Source organism: Marmota monax, unplaced genomic scaffold (assembly GCF_021218885.2).
Source record: "Marmota monax isolate L192 unplaced genomic scaffold, Marmota_monax_Labrador192_F-V1.1 WCK01_AAM20220418_F8-fsc00040, whole genome shotgun sequence".
Taxonomy (NCBI): domain Eukaryota; kingdom Metazoa; phylum Chordata; class Mammalia; order Rodentia; family Sciuridae; genus Marmota; species Marmota monax.
The window spans coordinates 5,786,674-5,808,005 of record NW_026692782.1 but is presented as its reverse complement, the minus strand read 5'-3'; the positions used below and the strand labels follow the sequence as shown (position 1 = coordinate 5,808,005).

General features: G+C 41.5%; 1 long non-coding RNA gene across 2 annotated transcripts; it reads right to left on the bottom strand.

Annotated features, from left to right (window-relative positions):
- Window positions 1-1,630: 1,630 nt before the first annotated feature.
- On the bottom strand, window positions 1,631-20,430 carry LOC124094880 (uncharacterized). Of its 2 annotated transcripts, none has more exons than XR_009227058.1 (3): window positions 20,245-20,430; window positions 20,027-20,145; window positions 1,631-4,661 (listed from the first exon to the last, which is right to left on the bottom strand). It is a non-coding gene; the product is annotated as an uncharacterized LOC124094880 (long non-coding RNA). The 2 variants fall into 2 exon arrangements; XR_006852357.2 differs by lacking the exon at window positions 1,631-4,661 and adding an exon at window positions 14,685-15,185.
- Window positions 20,431-21,332: the final 902 nt, after the last annotated feature.

The window sequence follows — 21,332 nt, the reverse complement described above, 5'->3', positions numbered from 1 at the left end:
AGTCCCTGCAGGGAGGCTGCACTTCATGGGTCTCTTTTTGGGACCGCTGGCTCATATGACTTGAGCGGCTGGTACTATCTCACTCTCTTGCCTGGAGATTTCCCAGTTCCTGGTCTCTCTGTTAGGCTCCAAACTTTAGCCCCATCTCCCTCTCCCCTAGCAGTTCCCAACTGTGGGACCTCTCACACCAGGGCTCCTGATCGCACTGCACACCTGTCCAACTGCGAGTTGTTTTGAGTTGGGCAGTTAGTGTGTTAGGTTACTCATGCTGGGGAGGAGAGGGGGAAGTTGGAAACCTGGTACCTGGCCAGCTGGAGATCAGATCTGGGAGCTGCCCCCAGCAAACATGGCGAGGGAGGTGAGCCAAGATGGAGGCGGTCTGCTTCCCACGTGGGGTGTCTGCTGAGGTGGGGGAGCCAGGCGATGGTGTTGTGCTGTGGGTAGGTAGCAGCTGAGTGACCTGTTTGGGAGCAGAGCGACGTCTGGGAGTTCTGTAGAGGTGCTGAGAGGAGATTCTGCTATGGTGCTCCCTAGTTCTACATTTGCTGGAACTTGGGCTTAGGGTGTCGGGAGCTAGGAGTCCAGAGTTCTGCTCCAACGCTGAGGCCCAGAGCCCTGCGCTGGTGACTTCTGTGGAAATCAGCTGTATAGGGGTCCTCTAACGTTCTCAGAGATGCAGTATTCCGACCAGGTGAGATCTGGATCACAGAGCGACACGGAATGCTGCCTCCCTCTGGCCCACCATCTTCGTTCCTCTGGTCACACTCTTACCGAGCTCCTGTTTTACCTAAGGAGGTATCAACTGAGAGCTATAGGAGGGAAACTCCTTTTCCCTGGTTTCATGTTCTTTTGTTAGAGGAGCTCCATTGGAATAAAACTCTTGGCTTTTAGTCCTAACACTCATTTACTTACTCCTTCCTGCTGAGAGTTCAGTTACCTATTTGGTAGATGGTGACAGGGGTGCAAATCAGGTGCCACAAATCTGCTGAAGGGGTGGAAACTTCCCCTTTCGCTCCCCAGAGGCAGCTCCAGCCTTTCCCTTGGGTGCTGAGGTAGACTTGGGTCTGTGTTGGGACAGAGTAGGGAGTTGGTGTCTCACATCATTTTCTCCAATAATTTACCAGTAATAAAGGGGACAGTTTAACCTGCCTGTTCAGGTCTCTGATTAGTCTTATTTTTCAACTGGTTCTGAACATAGGAATAGGAGAAATGGATATCTTATGTTGAATTCTTAAACTTTTTAAGAGGTGTGATACTTTAGTATCATAGGTGTGGCCTCCCCCCCAAGAAACAAAGACCAACAGCTCTCTCATTTGAATACTGTACTTCTCTTAATATAGAGCATTTGTTGGAAGTTATGTTATACTGTTGCTTTATATGAAATTAGCATAAATGAAACTCTGCATTGAGATTTTTGATGTGGTTTTGTAACTGAAGGGCCAGGACATGGAGGATATGCATCTGAGGGTTAAACAGATCTGGGTTATGAACAGCAGAGTCAAATTGTTTTAGGCAACAAAAGTATGGAGGGGCCTGGGTAGCTGATTTTAATGAAATAACACATTTTGAACTTTGGTGATTTTTTTTTTCCCTCTCTCTCATTGACAAAGAAAACCAGACACAGTATGGAAGGAATGGCCAACCTTAACTCATATTTTGATTGCCAATTCTTCACATAAACAAAGATAAACATTATTTGCACAAAGGGAACTCTGAACTTGGATATTCATATTTTATTTATACAGACAACCTCTGAAAGCTTTCCATGATTTGGTGTTGTGGGAGGCTGAAAAAGCCATCATCTGTTCCAACATATTACTCAACTTCCTTTCGCAGAATTCTCATGAGGATTGTCTTCTGTGGTTATGATTCGATGGCATTTGGAGTTTCTGCCTCAAAAATGTCAAGATAGAATAGACCCAGACTTTTACATCTCACCTTGTATATAGATCACATTCTGGTTTTGTTATTAAAATAAACATCATTCTAAGTACTTATCCGTGCTCCGATTCTTTACACTTTTTCTTTGTGTTCCCCTTCCTTCCTTCCATCCATCCTTTCTCCCTTCTCTCTCTCTCTTCCTTCCTGCCTGCTAGAGGATGACTATAAAATCAGCTCAATCTTGACTTGAGTTTATAGGGTAGTATATAACTCTAGTTTTATGTGATTAATTTAAATCACTGTAAAATTCACCAAGAAACAGTGTTTTAAGACAGAAAGAAGAATGAAATTATAGCGTCTGCCAGTAAATGGATAGAACTGGAGACTATCATGGTAAGTGAAATAAGTCAATCTCCCAAATCCAAAGGCCAAATATTCTCTCCAATATGCAGATGCTAACACACAATGGAGGGATGGGGGAGAGTAGAAGTTCACTGGATTAGACAAGGGAATGAAGGGAAGGGAGGGGAGATGGGAACAGGAAAGACAGTAAGTAGCATGAATTGGGCATGACTTTCCTATCTTCATATATGAATAGGTGAACAGTGTATCTCCACATCATGTGCAGCCACAGGAATGGGATGTTATACTTCATGTATGTATAATATGTCAGAATACACTCTACTGTCATGCATATCTAAAAAGAAAAAATTAAAAAACAAAAACAAAAACAAAAACAGGGCAAGCTGAGCATGGTGGTACATACCTATGATCCCAACAGCTTGGGAGGCTGAGGCTTTGTTGGGCTAAGGGTCATCAGTGCCATTTACTCTAGTACTAAATATGGTCTGTAATGATGACTCAGAAGAGAAATATTACCTTGATGAGGCTGTTATGGGCCATGCTATATAGGCAATGACCAAACAGACTCCATTTTACCCCAAGACTCCATGTCATATAAGAAATGCTTCTCCCATGGGAACACCTCACCTCTGCACCTATCAATAGTTGCTTAGCATAGCATGTTGGCAACACAAAATGGCAATTCTTATACAATGTAAAATTGTTTTCTTTGGTTTCCATTTTTCTTGGGCAATGTACCCTGTCAGAGATTGATGATTGTCTAGGCTTTAGTAACCATTCTCTAACTCGTACTCAATTAGGGTCATTTTGACCCACTTCTCTTCTGCTTGCTTGCTGCTATGCCAACCTGGAAAGTCCTGTGGGAAATACCAATGTATCCATTGCATTGTTTCCCTAACTGCACAATTCAGCTTCTGTACCCTTGCTTGATTGCAGCTATGTCAACCCAGATGTGTTTTTTGTGGTGTTTGCCTTTAAAGACCCTAAAATGCTCAGGCTCAAGGCTGTTCCTTGCAGAGACAGTTATGGGTCCTGCTGGGAGCAGTCACTGGCTGGCCGGCTAAATAAAGACTCTCCAATTTGGACAAAATGGACTTGGTATGTTTTCTGAGTAGTCTGCCCCAGAACAGAGGCTTAATGTAAGTTTTTGCAGGATGCTATAGTTTCTTCTCCCTCTTCTAGGTGTTAGGGTATCTTAACTCTAATAGTTTCATCCGTTTCCTTTCTCCTTTTCCATTCTTTTCTTTTGAAGATTTGTCCAGCAAATGACTAAATTCTAACCCTGTGTTCTCTACCAGTGATTTGAATAGCACACTGCTGTGGGTTTTGGCCGTCACCACTGTCACTGTAATCTCCATCAACACCATGATTGTTACCCTCCCCATTACTGTGCATATATTGTGTGCCACATTCTGGATGAGGCACTTGAACTCAGGCAGTTTGAGACCCCATTGCAGCACTGTAAGGTAAGAAGTGTCGCAGCATTCCTATGCCACAGATGAAGAAGGAGGTTCAGAGTTAAATTCCTTACCTCACACAGCCCGTGAAGGGCAGAGCAAGATTAAAAGTCATGTCTGCCTGACCTCAAGCCCATCCTAATTCTACCTTCCCTCCCTTGTTCAGCACAGCCGAGAGAGAGCTGGATTCTTCTTGATCATATGTGTCTGTATTTTATATTCTGTTGACTACTTGACAGATGCTAATTGCTATATTTTGGGTTTCAGGAAAGTACTTACTACCTATTCTAAAAGAAGATGATTTTAAAACATTGCTCAAATAGATGCAATAAACACCTCTTTTATATCTTCTTTCCACATGGAATCACTGTGGATCCAATTATGTTGCTCGAGTTCCCTGTAGATACTGTGAAGTTTGGCACAGTGGCTGTGCTTGGTTTTGACGTTAATGCTGCAGAGAGACATGTTTCAGGACTTGCCAGCGCGACTCTCTCCCCCAACTTCCCAATGAGGGGAGGGATTTCCTGGGAAGCCGCCTGGCTGCAGGTTCTGGTTGTTGAAGTTCAGTGGGTCTTGAAGGTAGAGTCAGGGAAAACTGTGGCTAGGTGGAGTGGCAGGTACAAAGTGAAGTATCAGGGGTGCTGAGGTCAGGTGGAAGGCCGAGGTAGACGAGACTTGAAAATAAAGAGACAGAGATCCTTAGCATCAAGGAGGCTGTCCATGCAGAGGGAGGCTTTTGCTCGTGGACAAAGGTTCCTGGCCATCATACAATGGCAGTGCAGATGTAAGGCTGGTGAGGAGGGCACCATAGGCACATATTAATTGAATTTTAAAAATCACTTAAAAAAACTGCCTAGCAGAGCTGGGCATGGTGACGCATGCCTGTGATCCCAGTGATTTGGAAGGCTGAGGCAGGAGGATCAACAGGTCAAGATCCTGTCTCTGGACACTCAGTGAGACCTGTCTCAAAATAAAAAACAATAAAAATAAATTTAAAAGAACTGAGATAGTAGCTCAGTGTTAAAGCACCCCTGGGTTCAATTCCCAGGACCTAAAACCAAACAAATAAAAAACTGTTTGGCATGAAATAGGTGCTCATGAATGCGATTACTGCTATAATTATCACTTGAAAGAGGTGTAATTATTATTATTCAAAAATATGTTGCTCTTACTCAAAGACATGTTGCTATTTTTATTATTAGTGCTAGTTTACAAGATAAGTTAAACGACTTGGTACTTAGGAACCTGAAGAAACCCAGTTACAGACCCACAACTGCGACCAGTGCTTACATGTGAGGTGAAAAAGCCTAGTTATCAGAAGAGTGATGGAATAAAATTAGGTTACAACAAATTTGGGGTCTGATTATCCCTATTTTAGATCAAGATGAGTCTAGGGACTTGCACTGGACTTGTATCTGCTCGTGGCCTTCAGTGGGGAGCATTGACAATGTGGTGAGGACGCTGGCTGGGCTTCATACCAAAGGGCATTCTTTGGTAATAATTTCAGTATCAACCATAGTAGTTCTTGAATAAGTTAAAAATTACTTAAAATAATTATTTGTGTTCATTGCTATTTAATGGCCAACCATTTAGTGTTAAGACCACGATGATAAAAAGAAAAAAAGAGAAATAAAAACATAATGCATTTATACTTGAAGATTTTTGAGATTAGTGTCCACCTGCATTGTTAAAAGCTGATGGAAACAGTTTTTGTTTCTGAAATGTCATGCCTGTGTGGAGGTGATGCTGCGTGAAGACAGAGGACTTTGCCCAGATATTTTTGCTCTGAGTGACTGGAATGTGAATCTGCCCGTGGATATTTGTGGAATGAATGCTGTTGGAGGAGCGGGCACAGGGTGAAAGGTGAGCTGTGGATACCTGAGCAAAAATGCTTTCTCATGAACTGTTGATAAAATCAGAACCTTCCCAACAGCAAACAATCTGATGCTTTTAGAAAATTTACTGGGCAAAGAACGTGCTGATGAAGTAGCCATAACTTTGCCCCTTTTACTTTTTATTTTTATTTTTTAATTTTTTTCTTTAATTTTTATTGTTGGTTGTTCAAAACATTACATAGTTCTTGACATATCATATTTCACACTTTGATTCAGAATACAACAGACACTAGTATCGCAATATGTAAAACAGTGGATGTGTAACTGATGTGATGCTGCAATCTGTATACGGGGTAAAAATGGGAGTTCATAACCCTTTTACTTTTTAAACATTTAAAATTTACCTGCTGCAATTGCTACAGAACTGAAAGAAATGTGATTTTTTTTCTCATATTTTCTTTCTACATGATTCAGAATTAAATCATTACTGGCTTTTAGAATTGATCTAGCAGAAACACTATTCATGGACTGAAAACTGTAATGAGCAGATATTTAATGAATTCCTAAGAAACCACTAGTTGATTACCACAAAACAAAACACAACACAGAAAATGATACTATGGTTTTTTTTTTTTTTTGTTTTTGAATAGCTGGTTGAATAGTGTTTGACTTTGTCAAATTTCGTGAGTGTGAATGTTGTAATAATGCATTCTTCTTATTATACTGCTTAGATGATTTACAACTTTTCCAGTGAACTGTCTGGCTACATTGTATTTTCTACTTACATTGACACTAATGCTTATTCTAGAAATTTCTGAGAGATCAGCCTGGCACTGCCAGGCCCATTTCTATTCCTTGTCTTTGCAGTGGAACTATCTGAAAATCAGCTGGCGCTAGTCATTTGTCTATGATCGTATTTTTCTCCAGAATCTCCACTCCAGCTTCCCCCTATGTTTATTTTAAACCTTAAATTTGAAGAGGTGATGAGGAAATAGTATTTAACAAGAGCTCCATCAATTTGTGGCTGTGGCTTACCTGGCTACATGAGCTACTGCTGTGGGATTCGAGGTCTCATCAGAGAGGATTAAAGCAGGGGGTGGTGCAGCATCATTGCTTAAAACCTAAAATACACTTCCTTGTGCATTGAATACACAGAAGTATTTTGAAACCAAGAATGTGTGTCATTAAAGGAAGACTGGGCCAGCTTTATGTGTACACCTCTAGCTGCACACCACCACGTGTTCTTTGTCAATCCAGGTGCCCACAAGCTGAGCTGATGGGCAGGTGTGAAAGGAAGGATCAGATGCTGGATTGTTGGCTCAGTCTTTTACTAGGTGAATGATCCTGGAGGCTCAGCCTGCACAAACTTAGTTTTGTTGTATCTTCTGCCTTTTATTCACAAATACAGAAGTGAGGGTATGGCCCCTATAATCACAGCACAAGATTCTGAACACTTAACTTCTTACCTGGGGTAGCAGGGAGTGATCTTCCATATGATCTCTATGTAGCCCACGTAGATGAATGGGGAATGTGTCCAGTGTAGACACCCCAGATTCTTTGAGATTGTACCCAAACAATGATAACAAGAACAACAAAATGGAAAAGCAGAAGTCTTTTTTTTTTCCATTCAGGAATCACTTTCAAATCTAGTAGTATTATGTATTAGTCTGTTTTCATGGCTATCACAAAATTCCTGAGACTAGTTACTTTTTTTTTTTTTAAAAGAGGACCATTTAGCTCCCAGTTTAGAGGTTCAAGATCATGGTACTAGCATCAGCTGGGCTTTGGTGAAGACTGCATGGTGAATGGCATCCTGGCAGGAGCGCTTGTGAGAGGGATCCCAAGGCAAGATAGGAAGCCGGGGAGTGGGGTGGGGTCACAATTGCTCTCTTATAACAAACCATACGGCAGGAACTAAGGAGGCTCCCAGAAGAACGTGTTAAATCCTCCTGAGGGCATGTGGCCAGTGCACTAATCATCTAGTATTAGGTGCCATCTCTTAAAGGTTCCATACTACCTCAACATTGCCATATTAGGGACTAAGCTTCCAGCATGTGGAAGGACACACTCAAACCATAGACAAGTTACCACATATTATATTTAAGAGATGTTTTTTCAAAATAAGATATGTGACCATTTTGTTTGCATTTCCACCACTTCCCTAGCCACCTGTCCCTCAGGGTATTTTATCTGTCAGAAGCTTCTACGTCTTCCCTTTCCTCTTTTCTTCCTGTTTGATCTGACTTCCCTCCTTCACACACTGCCTCTGCCTCTCTGGACTCTCTCTGTCATGGCTGACTTTAGCCTTGGAAAGAGTCTGAAGAAAACCAGCATAAGCTCTCTTATTATTTTTTTCTTCCCATAGGCCCGCCCTTTGGAAGGGCCCTTTTAAAAAGAGGATCTTCTGCCCCCAGACTCTCTCAAAGCAGCTTGCTTTCTAGAGAACTGCCCCCAAGCCTTCCACGCAACCCTTACAACTCCCTGTGTCAGTTAGCTTTTCGTCACGGTGACCAAAATACCTAAGAACAACTTAGAGGAGGACAATTTATTTTGGCTCTTGGTTTCAGAGGATTCAGTCCATGGCTGGCTGGCTCCATTGCCCCAGACCTGAGATGAGGCAGAACATCATGGCAGAAGGGTATGGAAGAGAAAAGCTGGGTAGCTCATGGCAGCTGGGAAACAGAGAGAGAAGAAGGGGCTGAGGGAGAAGATAAAACCTTCTAGGGCACACTCCCAGTGACCTATTTTCTCCCACTAGATCCCACCTCTCAATACTCCATCCAGCTATCAATTTGATGGATTAATCCACTAATGAGGTCAGAGGCCTCATGATCCAATCATTGCCTAAAGCCCCACCCCTGAACCTTGGTGCACTGGGGATCATGTTTTCAACATGTGAGTTTTTGGTGAACATCCCAGATCCAAACCGTAATACTACCCAACCACAGTCCTGACCCCCAGAGTCCAGGCCCTAACTCTGGGTTTTCCCCGGGTGTATATAAAATCAGGTTTCCTGAGTGAAACAGAAACTTAGCAGAGTTAGGTTGCTTTCCTCACTATTGACAAGTATGTGAAACTACAACCAGTAAATGAATCTAGGAAAGAATTAACCTGGGAGATCAGGCAGTATGGGGGAGTAGAAAGTGCCCTGGACTAGTCTCACAAGACTTGAGCAGCAGTTACAGGTTGTCTAATAAAGGAGGTTGGCAGCTCTACAAATTTAATTAGAAGACAGTAGATCTGCTATTAAGATATTCTTTAAAGTACTTTTCCTGATAATCTTGTCAGTCTACACAAGAGGTTTCCTGTGGAATGTAAGAGAAAGTCAAAATGGAAGGCAAACTAAAATCTTTTTGAGGCGGTGTTAAGTAGGGTTAAAATGTACCATGACTCAGAAATAGTGTCATACTACACACAAAACTTGGCCATAAAAAGGTGGGACTCTTAAGTATCAGTAATGTCGATTCCCTGAGAAAGACAGAGAGTCAAGGCCTCAGACATGGCCTCCCCAAGGCCATGCCCCACACAGAGTGAATTTTAGGAATACAAAAGAAACTCTGGGTGAGATGTAACAGCTATGGGGAGGAAGCAGAGAAACTGGCATTGATGGTAGAGGGCAAGGGCAAGGGCAGGAGGGAGCAAGGTGGTGGGAACAGGCAGAGAACCAACAGGGAACCTGCTGTTGGGGTCACGTCCAGTTGTGGGATGGTGTTCAGCATCCAACTTTATCTTTTCTAAAAAAAAAATTTACATAAAATACAAATCTATTCAGCTAATACTTCTGGAACCTAGGGATTAACGGGCTGCTGTTGGTGGGCCTTTCTGCCTCATAACATGGTGGAAGGCACCCATGGCAAGAGAGCAAGAGCCTGTCAGCCAGAGTCTCCCTTCCTCCTCCTCCTTCTCTTCCTACATGTCCTCCTCCTCTTCTTTCACCTCTCCTCCTGCTGCAGCTTCTCTTCCATATCCTCCTCTTCTTCTCCCCCCTCCTCGTCTTCTTGCTTCTCTCCTCCTCCACCTCCTTCTCTTCTCCTTCTCCGTCTCCTCTGCCTTCTCTTCTTCTCCACCTCCTTCTCTCTTCTTCCTCCTTCTCTCCTTCCTCCTCCACCTCTTCCTCTCCCTCCTCCATCTCCCCATTCTCCTCTTCTTCTCCCTCTCCTTCTTTTGATTTTTAAACAATTGACACATAATAATTGTGCATATTTATGAGTACCATGTGATAATTTGATACATATATATATATACAATGTATAATGATAAAATCAGGGTACTTAGCATTTCTTCTCCTTAAACATTTGTCATTGTATTGTGTGGGGTAGTTTCAAAGTTCTCTCTTCTAGTCTCTCTCTCTCTCTCTCTCTCTCTCTCTCTCTCTCTCTCTCTCTATATATATATATATATATATATATATATATATATATATATGATTTTTTTGTAAACTACTTTCTAAATTGTGCTGTGGAACATTATAACTTTCCCCTCCTATGTAGCTATTTTTTGGCATCTCTTATCCAAGCTTCCTCAAGCTTCCTCTCTCTCCCTCCTCACTACCCTTTCCAACTTCTAGTGACAATTATTCTATTCAACTACTTCTATGAAATCTACTTTTTTAGTTTCCTATTAATGAGAACATGCACTATTTGTCTTCCTGTGCCTGGCTTATTTCACTTAACATGATGTCTTCTAGTTCCATCCATTTTGCCACAAATGACAAAATTTCATGGCTGGGTCATATTTTTGGTTGAATAGTATTCCACAGTGCACACACAATGCTTTTTTAAAAATCTGTTCACTTGTTGGTGGACACCTCAGTTGGTTCCATACCTTGACTATTGAGAACAGTGCCACAGTAAACACAGGAAAATCAAAACCACAAGTCTCCTTGATACACTGATTTCAATTTCCTTAGGAATGTATCTGGCATTCTTTACAGAAGTATAAAAAATAATCTTAAAAATTCATAGGGAAGGGGCTGGAGTGGTGGCTCAGAGATAGAGTGCTTGCCTGGCACATGTGAAGCCCTGGGTTCAATTCTCAGCACCACCTACAAATAAATAAATTAAATAAAGGTCCATCAAGGACTAAAAAATATTAAAAAAAATTCATGGGGAAGACTTTGAATAGCTGAAACAATCCTGTCCTCAAAACACACTGAAAAGCTACAACAACCCAACAGCATGGAAAGGGCATAAAAACAGACACACAACAAGAGAGCAGAATAGAGAACTCAGAAATAAAGTCATGTGCCTGCAACCAACTGATTTTTTGACAAAAACATAAAAAAACCCCACTTTGTAGGAAAGGATATTCATGGTGCTGGGAAAACTGGATATCCATATGCTAAAGAATGAAACTAGATCTTATCTTTCACCATATATAAAAAACAACTCAAATAGATGGAGACCTATGTGTAAAACTCGAAACTATGAGACTATTAGAAGAAAACATAGGGAAAAGACTCCAAGATGTTGGTATATTTTTGGATAAAACCCTTGAAAGCAGAGGCAACAAAAACAAAAATTGACAAATGGAATCACATCAAACCAGGAAACTGCACAGCAAAGGAAACAATCAGCAGAGTGAACCTGTAGAATGGGAAAAAATATCCACAAACATTCATTTGAGAAGGGATTGTTATCCAGGAAACACAAGGAATCCAAACAGCTCAACAGAGGAGGGGAGTCCCCCACCCCCAAATAATCCAATTAAAAATGGGTGAGTGATCTGATCAGATATTTCTCAAAAGAAGATTACAAAGAGCCAACAATATGAAAAAACAGGCAGCATCACAAGTTATCAGAAAAATGAAAATCAAAACCACAATAACATCTCCTCCTGATTACAACAACTAAAATAAAAAAAGATAATAATAGCAAATGCTGGGGAGGATGTGGAGAGAAAGGGAACCTCTTAAAGGCTGTTCATGGGAATGTACAGTCATTATGGAAAATAGTATGGAGGTTCCTCAAAAACAAAACAAAACAAAAAACCCCTAAAATTAGAGTGATATCCTTTTGATATGGGAGTTTTATCAATCCCTTCTATGCCTGTGTATCTGTGTGTCCCGCTGTGCTCAGTAGCTGGTAGCAGTCCTACATTATCAGCCACACATACAGGGGACAGGAATGGATCCAGGAGTCAGAGGTGGGAAGGGAGAGACTAGGAGAGCAGATGCTTCTCTGCCTTTTAAATTTTCTATATTAGGTAGACTTGCTTCTTTTTTCATTTTTAAATAATTTCCTGTTAAGAATGACCGATTCTTATAGAAAGCCAAAATAAGGTGTCTTTCAACTTCCCCCGTAACTTAGGAAGTATTGGAAATAGCTTTCTTCTTATTTTACAGAATGTGTAAAAGAAGAACCGATTATATGAAAAGGCTAGTCCTCTGCTGGTACTTGTGAGATGATGATGTGTGTATTTCCATGTATTTATGTGCCAAGTAACAGCAAAGCAGTTAAGTGCTTTGGGGAAAAATTGTGCATAATTGCTTAGGGAAAAAGTATTCCTGCATTTTAAAAGGACTATTAATTTTTTTTCTTGACTGGGTTGTTTTGCTTAGAGACAAAAGCAAGGGTGCACCAGCGTATAAGCAAGAAAAAGATGCTGTGCCTCAGGCTGCTTTGTGGTAACACGCAGCCACAAATATTCCTTATGCTCCAACTCCCCGCAGCGTTGAGATCACGCAACCTTTTAGTTTCAAAATATTGCCATTTACATGGACTTCTGATACTTTTCAAATGCCAGACTTTGTACTGAACTTGTGAATGTCTTCTTTTTTTTTCTTGTTTTCATTTTCTTTAAAGGCCATCATTTAGGAGACAAGAACTCGGCCAGGGGATGCTGGATAGCTGGTGACTAAATATTGCAGGGTGCCAATATAAACCTCATCCCACAGCAGGCGAACCCTGATGGTAGGTAGCTTTTGGCACTTCACATTTGCTGAAGTCAGAGGCTATCCTTCCAACTCTCCTCTTTCTTCCATGTGGACATGTGTTGATGATCTAAGGAAAGTGACTGGGTCACAGTGAGTGCTCCATAAGTACTACCTGTTCAGTCTGTCTTCAGTTTATTGCAGACTTTTAACAATGAAGTATGATATGTACGAAGGAAAGGGTTGCAGAGACCATCAGGAAAATGAGCCTTGGCTACAACTCCAGAAGTAAAACAGGAAGAGAATGGATTCAGGTGTGGCCATCTGAGAGCATGAGGGAAAGAGGAACATTCCCCTCCCCTCCCCTCCCCATTCTGCTTGGTACATTTTCTCCAGCAGATACTTTTTTCTTTCTGAGTTCAAAGACAATCAGTAACTAGGTGTAGGGGTGAGTCCAAGAATCAAATAGCCCATGAAGAGAAAGGGGCACAGGAGCTATAGATTTGGCACCAGGGCAAGGATGGGGAGGGTTTGAATTTTTTTTTTTTTTCTGGGAATTGAATCCATGGGCATTCTACCACTGAGCCACATCCCCAGCCCATTTATTTTTTATTTTGAGGCAGGGTCTCCCTAAGTAGCTTAGCACCTTGTTAAGTTGCTGAGGCTACCCTCAAGCTTGAGATCCTCCTGCCTCAGCCTCCTGACTCATCAAAATTGTTAGTGATGCAGATATAATGAGCGGAGTGACTGCTTTTTATAAGATTTTGGCTACAAAAGGATTAGGCAGAACCCTGTTCTGGACCCAACAGAGCCCATGGAGGAATAATTACTTCAATGACCTTTTAGTGTGTCCTGAGTGGTTAATAGCTGCTCTTTCTACATGCAGACTGAGGTGCCAGGGAGCAGATTGCTGGTTGCTAGTGTGATGAGTCATGGGAAGGGTGGGGGCTTTGGAATGGGTCATGTCAGTGTTCAAATCCAGGGCTTAGCTGCTTATAGACTGTATGATGTTTGGCATGTTGTTTAATTCCTCAGAGATTTAGCTTCATAATCTAAAAACAAAAATAAAGACACCTCCCTTGCCTGGTCATTATGTGACTTACTTGAGATCAGGTGCACAAAATCAGAGTCTTTTTCCTGGGCTGATGCATGATTTAGGGAAAGCAGTCATCTGCCTTTTAGAAAGAGCTATGATAAACTAAACATAATTAAATATGTTTATAGAACTGTGGAACCAGCTTAATTTACATAAAATAATTGAAACATTTCTCAGACACAGAGCTGGGTAGTGAAAAATCCAGCACCGTTCTGGCCAAACCAAAAGAAAACCAAATAAAGGATCAGGATTTTTTTTTTCTTTTTCTTCACAAAATAAAGAAATAGAGAAGAGAAGCTTATGTGTTGGTAATGATATTTGGTAATTCAAATAAAATAAGATTTCTATTTTCACTTAGTTCCATTACCATATATTTTTGTGGAGTGAATTTTGGGTTGGTTTTCAACATTTTGTCCAAGATCAGCAACTTATTTTTCCAAGGATCACATGGAATCAGGTAATGTCAAAACAGAAAATTCAGAAATCAGAAGAGAGGGATATTTCAAGGTAAAGAAGAGGTGGCCTCCATTGGTCATGATTAGTCACAATCATGATAACAGTCCGGTGACAGTGGATGGTAATGGTAGTCACCATGACTGGAGGGTTTACTGTGGACCCCCGGGGCCATGTTGAGCATATTTGCTACATTCTCTCCTTTCCTTTTTCCTAATAATCTATGTACTATTTCAAATCCCCATTTCAAAATGGGAAAGCCAATCACAGTTGAAAACATTTTTGTTTCACTACTGAGAGGTGGAACAGGAAGCTTTGGTCTATGGTTCCCAGTGAGCAGTAGGCACCTAGCACCTCTAAGATGTGCCCTTGTGTCCCCTATACTAATAGCCATTACTAGGGTCAATCTGGATTATCTCATTGTTTTTACAGTTACACATTGTTTTCCTGCCCCACGTTCCTGGAATACTGTTTTAGAGTGGGGTTTCTCAATCTTGATGCTATTGACATCTTGGGATGGATCATTTTTTGTTGTAGAGGTACTGTTATGGGTTTGTGGATGATAAGCAGCATCCCTGGCCGCAACATACTAGACGCCAGTAGCACCTCTCAACTGTAATGGCCAAAAATGTCCCCAGGCATGGACAAGGTTACTGAGGTGCAAAATAGCCCCTGGCTGAGAACCACTGCTTTGGCATCTTTAGAAAAATTTTTGAACGAATCACAAAAATGTCACATACAGTTTAATTATAGAATCATCTTGTATTACCCAAGTATTGGTTATCTAGTATAGTGGTCACCATAAAACTTGTGAGTACTAGTGACACTGTCCTTTGTCCTCCCTCCTGAAACCCTGGCATCTGGAGGCACTTTTTCATTTGTAATAGTAACACTTGTTGACATGGACACAAACACTCTTACACATTGTGCACGTGGTCCGTTAGTTCTCTAGGGCTGCAATAACAAATTGCAACAAATCTGGAAGACTTAAAACAATAGGAATTTATCCTCTCACAAATTTGGAGACTAAAGCCTGAAATCAAGGTGTAGCCACAGCTGAGTCTCTTCAAAGACTCGGATGAGATCACTCCTTGGTTCTTCCCAGCTTCTGGGGTTGCTAAGAAGCTTTGTCATTCCTTGGCTTGAGACATGTCCCTTTGATCTCTTCCTCTGTAGTTATATCCTCGCGTCTCCCCATGTGTGTCTGTCCGTCTCCACTTTTCTCTCTTCTGTGGACAACAGTCACTGGATTAGGGCACACTCTGATCCAGTATGGCTCACTGTAACTTGATGACATCAGTGTAGGGTGTAGACCCTATTTCCAAATGAGGTCACATCATAGGTACCAGGAACTAGTATTTGAACATCTTTTTTGGGGGACACAGTTCTACCTATTGCTTGAATAAATGTGAGGAGGATGCTAGGAGGCAGAAATGAAGCCGTGTTGCTTTTATTTTGTATCACCTTTTCCTTGCCTGTCTCTTAAAAGGCCATCTGTCATTGGGATTTAGGGCACATTCAGTTAATCCAGGATAATCTTTTCATCCCAGGTCCTTAATTTTAGTATATCTACTTTTCAAGGAAGCTAACAGGTCTGAGGATTAGGAAATGGGCATATCCTTTGAGGGCTACTGTTTAACCCACTATAAAGGTGACAGAATTTAAAGACAGAAAAAGTCTCAGGGTAGATTTTCATCTGTTGGAAATGAGTTGGGTACAATTTTGTCTGAAGTGGAATCGGTTAGATAACTCTTCAAGTCATTTCTAATTAATTTAATTGTATAATTTTGTAATCATGTCAGTGTTTGGGTTTCCAAGACCTTGGCTAAAAAGAAGAAAAACATTCTAGGCAAATCTACCATGACTAAGAGATTCTATTTTTAGCATGTTTAAATACACAAAAAATGACCTGTTCAGAAGGATGATATATATTCAAACTCTGCTTCCAAAAAAGAAATATTAAAAAAATGCTTAGTAATTTATTAAATGATTTAAATCTCAAAGGTGGGCCAGTTTATAGCCAGGACTGGTTATTTATTTAGCATTAATATTACTGAGTCACTTGTGCCATGTAGGTCAGACCTGGAGGGTTAGAAGACTTAAAAGATGTGATAGATGCTAAAACAACCCAGAAACCATGGTGGTTGCCCACATAGCATTGAACATATAAAGGACCCTGGTGCAAACTACCTTTTCCCTCTACTTCCAAATCCACTCTCCATTGTTCATTCTCTGGTCTGGATTGCACCTATGACTCCTTTATCCTCAGACTTACGAGTGGGTGATGCCAGTGGAATGCATCAACAGTAGACTGGAAGGCAGGAATTGAGATTATGGTATTTATTCCCTGAGCTACTTCCTGCCCTGTCTTTGCATGTTGGCATAGTCTTCTGTCCAGTCCTACATCTCCTGTCAGGTGGCTACCTTCATATAGCTGCTTTTCCCATCTTCCCTTGCCCCAGGCTCAGGGTCTGCTGTTGTTAGCCATAACAGTGCGTCATCTTTGTTGGCTTCTCCCAAGCATTTCCACCCCTTTGTTACTATCTCCTTAGCTAGTTGCCCTCTCTTCTCTGCCAGACCCTGATGGATTACAATACTAAACACAGCAATAGTTTGTTTAGAAATAATGTCAGCGATTGCCTGTTTAAATTACAAAAAAAAATCTGTGTTTCAAATTCATAGTTTTCCTATCTCTTAAATGAGCAGATGAAGTTTCTGACAGGTTGGCTCTGGGCCACATCAATTGGAGACACACAGTCTCCTCCTGTCTAGTCTTTTGGATTGATTTTAGTGAAGCTGCACTGGTCTTTGTGCACAGACAGTGTGGAGAACAGTCTTTCCTTTCAGGAACAATTCATGTTTGCATCTGTCTTGTGTTTTGCTTATGAAATCTTATTTTCCCGCCTCTGCAGCAGAGCACAGGTGAGGAAATTGGCCTCTTTGCCATTTGGAACCACACCATTTAGAGACTATGAATCATTCAACAAAATGGAAAGAACTTGCATTTCTGGGTAGGTCCATAGTAATCTTAGGCACTTAGGGTGCCGTTAAGCAACTCTCCATTGTAATGTGTTACCAAATCGGGGGCTCTGGGGCTCCCTCAGGGTCTCCAAGAATGGATGGAACTCCTTGGGTACCAGGGTGGAGCTACAACTGACCCCATTCACTGGAATCTCCCCAGAAGAAGTTCTGGGAGCATGAAAGAAGGAAAACCTTACTCATGGAGAGGCAGCGATGATGAATATTCATGTTCTTCTTTCCCATCTTCCCTAATTTTACAGGGGAGGAATGGGGCTGGGAGAAAGGAACTCTGGAAGTAGAAAAGACATTCCAGGTCCTCAAGAATGAAGATAGCATGGTGGGGCAGTGTTTTCTAAAGTTTTATGGGCTTGTGGAACTTTGGTTGTAGATTTTTGAAATCTTTGGTTTTATGGCAATTCCTGGGCTTTGGGGGCCTTTGAATGTACCCTCTCTCCTCTCTCTTCCTTCTCAAGTCTGTTTGGCTCTATGGATAATAACATGCTTGTCAGGACCTGTTGGAAAAGACACAGGAGCTGTCTGTTAAGGCTCAGGAGAATCCTTCCCTCCCGGGTGTGCAGCCAGCTCACCAGAGCAGGAAAGGAAGCAGGGCTGGAAGGCAAGGCCTGCTAGTGGGAGGTGCGCTGTTTCAGGGAGTGGGGGGGGGGGGCAAATGAGGCTAGAGTCAGGTTCCATCAACAAAGGAGTCTCTGAGTTCCTGAAGGCATAAAAGTCACATAGGAGGATGGATTCCCAACCTCAGCAGTCCAAGTATTGCATAATCTAAAAATATCTTTGCCAACTGTACCTTCCAACTGGGTGTATTTGCTGCTAGAGAAACTTAACCAAGAAATGGAAAACATATAAAAATACTCTGGTGGAGAGTATTCTGGGGGAGAATATGCAGTTACTCATCATATTAGTCCTTTTCAGTGGCTATAAGATAATGCCGTAGACAGGGTAGCTTATGAACAAAGGAAATCGATCTCTCACTGTTTGAGAAACTGGGAAGTCCAAGATCAAGGTGCCACTATACTCAGTGTCTGTGGAGGGCTTGCTTCCTCACAGCAGAATCTTCTTGCTATGTCCTCATGTGGTGGATGGGGTGAGGATATCTCTTTCCTAAAGGTACTAATCTTAATCACACGGTCTCTGCTTTATAATTGTATCACTTCCCAAAGCTTTTTCTCTTAATTCATCACATGTTAGCTTTCAATATGGGGGAATTTTGCGGGACATACACATTCAGACCTATTTCAACTCTTCCATTTATTTGGATGTGACCTAAGAACACTTCATACTGTCACATCAGTCACTTCTTTAGCACTTCAGAGAGCCACTCTCTTGGGGTACAGAAGTTGCAGCACCTGTGGGATGAAGCCTTATCTAGGATAAAATTGGATGAGTGGGCATTTCCATATACATATACATTAATTTTGACATTTGTTTGATCTTATCACTACCTTGTGAGAGCACACAGGTATACATATTATCCACATGAGGAGAGAAGTTAAGTGACTTGGCGACAGAACTATTTGATGATACTTGAATCAGACACAGAAACTAGCCCATTTTGCCAGAAAACTGAAAGTCTCCTCTTAGCTGAAAGTTTTAGAATCTGGATCATTGCTGCATCTCTTCATGAATTAGAGCTCAAATGTCTTAGGGTGGGATGATTATCACCTTATTTTAGAGATGAAAAGCTGAGGCTCAGAGATGTTAATTGAAGTATAGTTAAGAATTTGACCCCAAATAAGTAAATACAGGTGTTAAAATTAAAAAAAAAAATTTTGACTTTGCTCAAAGAGAGTTTGCTTGTGTTTCTGGAAGTTAATTCATGTTATACTTGATAGTAATGTCTCTGTGGAGGGCCCTGGCCATGCCTGGCAATCTTAGGGTAGAAACTGGTCACACCAGAAATGCCAACCATGTGATTTTAGGGTGGGGCCTTTGTATCATGTATCTGCCAACCTGGGGCTGAGTTTCTACTATGTAGGCAATCAATCTGTCATGCCTATCTAATGCAGCCCTAATAAAATTTCTGCACATGGAGACTTGGTTCAACTTGCTTGGTTGGCAATACTCTCTCTATAGTCATATATATCAACACTGAGAAGGTACCATATCCTGAGACATTTGGAACCCTCTGTGTCCTTGCCTTATAATAAACTATAACCATGAGTATGATAGCCTTCAAGTGAGTACCATGAGTCCTTCTAGTGAATTAGAGAATGTGAGCATGGTTTCGTGAGCCCCCTGAACTTGCAGTAGGTATCAGAAGTGAGGGTGATCTAGTGTGAACTCTCCCTTTTAGATTTGTAATTGGACTTTAACCCCTTGCAGTTGGTGTCAGAGCTGAGCAGACCAGGCATTCTGGAGCACTGTGCCCTTGAACTTTGCAGTCTAGCAAACTTTGGGTAAATAACCTGTTCCAAGTCACTGGAGCCAGAGCCAGAGCCAGAAATGGGGTTTGGATGATTATAACAGTCATATAAGTATATTATTCATAACACAGAATGCACTTAGTCATTTGCTCCAGTGTACGCTATCAGGAATGTCCCAACTATGCAGGCCTTTCTGAGGCATCTTTCAGGAGAAACAGAGGTAACTGGAGCACCTAGAAAGTAGGATGCGAACAATGGAAGGAAATGCAGAGGGTTCAGCCCACCAGCCGGCAAAGCAGCAGGACCAAGCAGGAGTACATGGGAGAACCTGGGATTGGCCCAGGGGGCCTTTGGTGGCGGCAGGGTACTGCTTCTCAAACTGTAACCTACACATGTGCTGGCAGGCCCAGCTTAGGAAGCCAAAGTGCCTCAGCCTCTCTAGCATTTCTTCCAGGAGCTCTTGGGTTCAGAAATGGCAATCAGACACCCCATCTTTGGATTACGCCCATATCCATAGGTCTCTGGGCGATTCCAACCCAGTGGGATGAATTATGAGATTAAAGTGCCACACCTACCCTCCCCCCATGGACCCTAAATTGTTGCTAGTTTTCTCATGAAATTTCAAAATTGCAGCAAAAGGAGTAGAGTAGAGTAGTAACAGTGCTCACCTCGAAGTTGATGTTAGATGTGCTACAGCACAGCAAAGCACTCACTCTCCACAAGTTTCACATTCCAAATTGCCCGGGATCACTGAGAGGATCTGTGCTCGGCCGCACCATGCTCTCCGCTTCAAAGAGAACAGCAGAAACAATTTTAATCCTCCCTAAAATCTTCTCTAAAATTAAGAATTTTTTCATAAGTTGTGAGCTTAACGATTTTGACTAACTTAGTTTAGCTGGGTGAGGAGGTGCCCACCTATAATCCCTGCTATTCAGGAGGCTGAGGCAAGAGGATTACAAGTTTGAGGTCAGCCTCAGCAACTTTGTGAGGTTCTAAGCAACTTATCGAGAACAGTCTCAAAAATAAAAAAGGACTGGATGTAGCTCAGTGGTAAAGTACCACTGTGTTCGGTTCCCAGTAAACACACACACACACACACACAAAAGTCAGTTTAGCCCAATGTTTGCTCTGTTAAAAGCAAACATTTGAGTTAATTGACTACATTAGCAAGTAAAGGGGGTTTGGAAAGTATCAAAGGGCTGTGTGTGTGGTCATGGGGGTTGGGATATCATTGGTGCTCACTGCATACTCTGCACTTTCCCTGCTGCATTTTGTACTCACAATAGCCTGTTAGAGTATGTATAATTATGCCTGCCTTACAGATAACAAAAGTGTAGCTTAGGCAGATCAAGTCATTTGCCCAAGGTTATAAAAAATATGGCAGAGACAGCACTGAAGTCCAGACCTTTCTGCTACCACATCTTGATCTTCCAATTATTCCGTACTGTCTATCCATTATAAATGTATTTAAGAAATATGTTACACCATCACACTATCTCAGGGCACTACTAATTTAAGAATCTAAGTAAGAAATTCTGAGATATGATCTAAACTTGTGATTTATGGGTGTGTGTGTGTGTGTGTGTGTGTGTATGTATTTTATTTTTAATAAGTCGGTTTTTCTCTGATCATTCAAATGCCTAGGACTTAAATAAATAAATTCAATAAGTATTAACTAAATATGATTTGTCCAACCATTGATTCTCCTTAGACAAAATATGGGTTATATGATCGATATTTGGGGGATTTTATAATCAATGTCTTTTCATTTTTTGTAGGAGATTCCAATTTATAAACTGCAGTGGTTTACTTGTGATTCCTTTGTCGGTTACAGAGTTTACACTCAGATTTGTGTTGCATTTTCCTCTCGAATATGAACAGATTACAGTGTGCTCAGGGTTTCACTGTGAGATGGGTTCTGCTCTATGATGTTGGTTATGTAGTAATAACTATTAACTTAGACTGGCTTGCTAG